Genomic DNA, 6,595 nt, shown 5'->3' on the forward strand with positions numbered 1-6,595 from the left:
GCAGTGCAGGAGGAAGCAGCTGTGCCTGCCAGTAGTTCCTGGAGCTGCTGCTCAGGGGCCCAGAGTTTCCCTTCCCTGGGAAAGCCACTCCAGTTCCTGCTGGGAAACTCTTCTCATTTAACTTGCCCTCATCAGACAACTCAAGTTGCAGCTGTGATGGTGTTTTCTCATGGAGCTGTTAAAGGAGGCAAAATCTGGGATCCAGGTGTTTTCAGTTTATGGATAATCCTTGTTTCTTTCCTCTGAGAAAGGTGGAAAGCATTGTCTGTGTTGTATGTGTGTGTGTGAGAGTGATTCATTTAAAGCAGGGTGAAAAGTTGTGGCTGCTCCTGGATCTCTGGAAGTGCCCAAGGCCAGGCTGGATGGAGCTTGGAGCAGCCTGGGACAGTGGAAGGTGTCCCTGCCCATGGCAGGGGTGGCACTGGATGGGCTTCAAGATCCCTCCCAACCCAACCCATTCTGGGATTGTATAAAAACACAGACTGGGCTGAAGGGCCTCATCCCTGCTTCCCCCTTGGAATACTTTGAGCACAGGAGGAGTGGCTGTTGTGCAGGTGGAGGAGCCAGGACATGGTATTTGTACTCGGATCCAAGGGAAGCACAACGCCGGGAGGGGCAGGGAAGCATTTTGTATTTGTGCTGCACGTTGGAGTCAGGGGAATCAGGAAGGAGATCCCTCCTTGGTGGCTGCTCAAGGCTCAAAGTCCACTGACACCGAGGATCTGTGTTTGTACCTTTGGAACAGGGTGAACACTCACAGAGCACTTGGACAAGCTGGGCCAGAGAGGCTGAGGTGAGGTGGATAAACTGAGGATAAACAAACCTGAGCAGACATCACTCCTGGGGCTGGAGAGCCCTCATGTTGTGCTGGGGGACTGTTCCCTCGACGAACGATGGAAATCCACAGCTCTGCCCAGTGCTGCTCTCTCTCAGATTATCTCCAGCTGGATCTTTACCTTTCCAGGTGTATAAATGGCTCTCCTGGGTGCCTTTCCTGCTCTTCTCTCCAAGAGATGCTCTTATGGGACTGTTCTAAGACACAGACATTTAACTTCAGGGCAATGTTAAAGATGCAGGGAATGGGGGGCTCCATCAGCCACTGGGGAGGCAAATTGCTCTCCAGTTGCTTCACTGGTGAGTTGTTACTGCATGTTTGGGTTAGTAGTGGGTTCTGAGGAGGTGCTTGGTGCTGAGAGCTCTCTGGAGAGCTTTTGGCCTCACATGGAAGCAGGTGGGTACAGGGGCATGCAAGGGGGCCTCTCAGGATGCACTGAGGGCAATGTCCTCACTAAAATCTGTCATCTACCATTTGGTACTTGAAGCATTCGAAGGAAAGCACAACTTCTCCAAAAAATGCCATCAGGTCCTTGTGTGCTCTGCCTGCAGGGAAGTGTCCCCCGGCGCCACACAGGACATGACACTTCCTTAGGAGCGAGAGGTCATGGCTGTCAGTGCCATAAATCAGGTGCCTTCCCCCTGTGCCACATCCCCCCTTCGTGTGACACCTCACTCTTGGGGACCTGGTCATGCTCTGGGACCAGCTGACCTTGTTTCACTGCCAAACCAGCCCTGCTGCAGCTCTCACAGCAGCACATTGCAGCTCCCTGGCTCTGCCCCCACCTTGTCTCACCCAAGTCACTGTCTGGCTGCACCTGCCCCCAGTTTTCCCAGCCCTAACTGGACCCTCAGGCTCTGGAGTCCTGCAGGTGTCTCAGTGCTGGGCTGTCCTGCAGGGCTGATGGGTGCCACGGTGCTGGTGTGGGTGCTGTGGGCTGTGCTGTGCCCCAGGCTGCAGCTGGGAGCCCCAGCCTTGCTTGCTCTGGAGGGAGCTTGAGGGACAGAACTGGTGGCCTGGAGGTCACAGCCTGGGCTAAGCTGCTCATGCTTCTCTCTTCCTCCTCTCCCTACCTCGGACCTGGCCCCTCTGCTAAACCCCACCACAGAATCCCACTGGGCACTCCTGTGATGCTGCAGCTCCTGCATCCCCAGGCACAACCCCAGTGCCAGATCCCGGGCTCCTGGGGACACCGCTGTCGCTCTGGGTAGCTGGTGCCAGGTGAGTGTTTGACAGCTCAGGGCATCCAAACAGCAGGGAGGGCTGGGGACCCCTTTGGCTGCACCAGGGCTGCCTGGCTGTGGGTCCTCCCAGGGTGGTTCCATCCCTCCACAGCTCCCCTGGGATGCACTGCCCACTCTGGGGGTGCCCCCAGCGTGTCCCAGCCTGTTGGGTTATTATGGCAATGTGGCTCCAGCCCCACAGATGCCAACACCAGAGGCCACTCTGTAATCCCTTTGCAGAAGTGTGTTTAAATCTCATTCCTTTCATTAAAAGTGCATTGAAGGCCCTGAATGCAGTGTGTTTATGGAATTAACCTGTAAGGATGAGTTTATTCCCACTCCAGAGGTGTAACACCACTAATTGATAGAACAGGTGAATCCCTTTATTAGGGCCCTGCTGAGAGTTAACACTTGTATGTGAGCCCAACACTCCCCCTCTCCCCTGCTTGTTATTTTTATCATTATTTTGGTTCTTATGACAAAATTGCACTGCTCATCTGGAAAGCTCTTGCCCTTCTAAATCCTGCTCGCTGCGCAACCCTGTGGCAAAGAAAAGAGCTCTCAACTTCATTTTCAAACATCAAGGTCCATTAAATCAAAGTGATGCTTTCCAAATCTTGTGGCTCTCAGCAGCCCAGCCCCATCCGTCCTTCCCTCCTCTGCCTCCAGGCCTTTAGCTCTGCTGGGCATCTCCCAGTCTGCTCAGCTCAGGATTTTGAGGCCACATTTTAGGGCATCATCATCAGAGGTTTCCCTCTCCTTGTCTGCGCTGTGGGAGCCTGGTGACCTTCTCCGATGTGTCACCTCAGAGCTGTGGCCGAGAGCTTCTCTCGCTGGCTGTCCCTTGGGAGTGAAGGAGGGATGGACCTGGCTGGGGCTGGCTCATGTCACCCTCCTGCTGTCCTTGGGGTGCTCCTGCCCTTTGCTGAACTATTCACCTGCACTTGAATTCCATCCTCCTCCATAACCGGCTCCCCGTGGGTGATGGGAGGAGGTTCTGCAGAGGGATTTGCTCAGCAGGGAACAGGCACATGATGTGTGCAGGGCTTGGGCAGATCTTCCCCATCCACAGCGAGTTCTCCAAATGGCTTTGGGATTAGGTAGAACTGAGGCTTCTAGAGCTTTCTAGGGTGCTGGGTCAGCAATGCCGTGGCTTCAGGATCCCAAATGTCCCAGGCACCAGTGGGGTTTAGGCTGGGCTGCCTTGCAGAGACACAGCCTAAAAGCTTGTGCTGCCTTGGCCCATCATCTCTGCTGTGCTTGCAGAATCCTCAGGGTTGGAAGGGGCCTTAAAGCCCATCCCATCCACCCCCTGCCATGGGCAGGGACACCTTCCACTAGCCCAGGCTGCTCCAAGTCCCGTCCAGCCTGGCCTTGGGCACTGCCAGGGATCCAGGGGCAGCCACAGCTTCTCTGGGCACCCTGTGCCAGGGCCCGCCCACCCTCACAGGGAGCAATTCCTCCCCAGTATTCCCCCTCTCCGAGCCGGCTCAGCCGCTGCAGGGACACACGAACACCTTTCCAAGCCATGCCGGAGCACGGGACGGTCCCTGCAATTTCCCACTCGAACACTTGGAGGCAAAACTGCCTTTCTGGACAGACAGACGTGGGACACCGGGATGTCTCCCTGCTGTGGGGGTGCCGGCACAGCTGGCAGCGCTGGCAGCATGGCAGCGGCTCCTGCCCACCCTTCCTGGCTCTTCCCCTGAGATTCGGGGGCCACTAACCCCGTCTCCTGCGCACAAAGCCACTTGCCCCGGGGTGCTCCGCCAGCCCCCGACCTTCACCCGGGGGGCAGAAGGTGATGGGGCACAGGTGACGCTGCCGAGGGCACTGTGACAAGATCGCCCCACACCCAAAAGTAGCAGTGGCTCATCACCCAGCATCCCCCTTCTCTGGAAAACCATCTCCCAACAAAACACTTTCTGTGCCTCTCTCCTGAACCCCGTTAAACTCCTGTAAATTCCAGACCAATATTTCCCTGCTGTGATGGGGTCACTGGCTGCTGGCTTTTAATGAAAAACATTTGTCACCACTTTAACTTTCAGCCCCCTCTTCCCCCAAGGGAAAGCCCGGGTCCAGCCCCTGTTTCCAGGCACTCAGCTGCTTTCCTGGGCACCCAGAGCCTGCACCAAATCTCAAGGAAGGTCCTCCTCGCCCAATCCCTCCGGCCGAGGCCGCCGGTGCCACCGGGATTTGGATGCTGTGGGTGCCTAGATGAGCATCCAGAGACAGCGCAGCTGCTCCGCAGGATATTTTGGGAGAACGCAGCCGAGTAAAGGCTTATCCGAGAGGGATTTGCCAGCAGAGGGCAATGCCGGGATGGGTTTCCCTCCCTGCGCCGCTCAGGGTGTTGAACCAGCGCCGGCGTGGGAGGAGGAAGGCGACAGATGCTGGCATCGCAGCCCCCAAAAAGTGCCTCAGCCCCGGCAGGAGGGGACCTGCCCAGCACGTCCCTGTCCCGGCAGGGAGGGCTGGAGGTGACACTGGGAGCTGCCTTCCTCTCAGCGGGGTTGGGGTATCCCAGACCAGGGTGGGCCAGATGCTGGAAGATGCTGAGTGTTGGGACAGCTCACACGGATCAAGGCCTGAGCTTTTTGCTTAGTGCTGGGTTTGGCAGTGCCGGGTTAATGGTTGGATTCGATGATCTTGGGGGTCTTTTCCAGCCTAAGGGATTCCGTGATTCCAGGTGCCAGAGTCCCTGGGATCAGGCACAGCCTCTCCTGGCTCCTGTCCTCACCCGTGCCAGGGAGGGTTTGGTCTCTGCTCCACCTGGCCAGTAATGACATGGAGATAAAACACAAAACACCCTTATTTATTGCAACATGGAGCAGCTCTGCCTGGCACATAAGTTAAAACACAAAGTTAAAATACAAAGAAGAGGGAGGAAAAGGGAAAAAAACCCAGCATTTTTAGTTGAACAGCTGGTGATGCCTCAGTAGCCACCTCCACGGGCTGTCACAGCACTTCCCAATCCAATAACTGACATTATTTTTCAGCCTCATTCAGTTCAGTTTCACCTCAGTCCTGAGCAGGAGCAAATATTGACAAATCTCATATAATCCCACCAGTACAGTCCTTGAGAAGTTCCTTTTGTTTGCAGGGAGCTTGCTACCATCCATATCCCCTGGCCAGGAGCCAAGGGACACGAGCACAAAGTTAAATTGGAAGAGCAACAGCACAGAGGGCAGAGGGGCTGTGTGTGTGTGTGGTTTGCTGGGAGGCCTTTTGGGGACCAGGGATGCTCTTCCCACATGCAGACCACGGCTGTCAGGGCTGGGTGGCTCTGGGGGCATCCTCCTGTGCCAAGGGACTCCAGTGTCCTGATCCCACTGCAAAATCCTCCAGGGCATAGCATGTTTGCTATAAGAGAATGTGACAAATCTTCCCTCACCCGCCTCTTCCATCCCTCACCTGACATTATTCTCCCCTGCCAAACCATCCCTCAGCAAGGCCAGGAGGTCCTAAATCAGCTCTTCCTCAGCACCACGGCTCATGTTATTGCTTGGAAAGTTTGGGGTGCTTTTGTTTTACCCATCTGTCAAACCGCAATTCCAGCTCAGGGAGAGTGATGGGAGCATCGGGATAAAGACAGAGGGAGATCTGCAGCTTCTCCTGGACGTGCGCTGACAGGGTCCCCATCACTTCTGTGCGGCCAGCGAGGAGCTGGGGGCTGTCCTTGCTGGGGCTCTGGGGCTTGGTGACATTGTGGGGATGAACTGGCTCCCTGCAGTTGCTCTGCACACGCTTGGTATTTTAATTGCAGGGGCAAATCCCAGCAGGCCCTGTCCCATGGGAGCCCCTGAGGGAGCAGGGCCGAGCCTGCGCGGTCCTGCAGAGCCTCGCCCGCGGCTCCTCCCTGGGTGTCCCCGGCGCTACCGAGGGACTGCGGGCACCCCCTGCTCCCGGGCACCCCGAGGGGCCAGGGCCGGCCTCAGCTCAGGGCCTCTGCCTTGGCTCGGGCTCCAGGAAGCCCTGGGGACAGTCTTGGCTCCGCGGGCACCTCAGGGTGCTGCAGGCCCGGCCTCAGCTGCAGGGAGCCGGCGGGGCACGGACGCTGTGTCCCCACGGGCAGGGTTTGCTTTGGAGCCTGTGCTTGGGGGAGCACGGGGAGCTCCGAGCTGAGCTGGGCATGGACCCACGGCCCGGCCCTGCCGCCCCTCGCAGCCGCTCCGGGCTGGGGGCCGGGGCAAGGGGACCCCCGGGATCTGCTCCTGATGGATCCCTGCAGACTCCACAAGGAACGGCCGCTGGCAGCAGGAGTCTGCCCGGCGCAGGCTTCATTCCTTTGATTTTATCCCTCTGCACCAGAGCGCGTTTAGCTCCTCCCCGGGGATAACACAAAATTCCCCGCTGTTGCCCGTGAAGCTGCAGCCCCTCCAGGGCTCATCCCTGTCCCCAGCTCTGGGGTCCTGAGCACAGGAAGCACCTGGAGCTGCTGCAGGGAGTGCAGAGGAGGCCCCGGAGATGCTGCGAGGGCTGGAGCCCCTCTGCTCTGAGGAAAGGCTGAGACAGCTGGGGTTGCTCAGCCGGGAGG

Source organism: Corvus kubaryi, unplaced genomic scaffold (genome assembly GCF_017639235.1).
Source record: "Corvus kubaryi isolate FWS band 111438036 unplaced genomic scaffold, C.kubaryi_AGA036_p1.0 134, whole genome shotgun sequence".
NCBI lineage: Eukaryota > Metazoa > Chordata > Aves > Passeriformes > Corvidae > Corvus > Corvus kubaryi.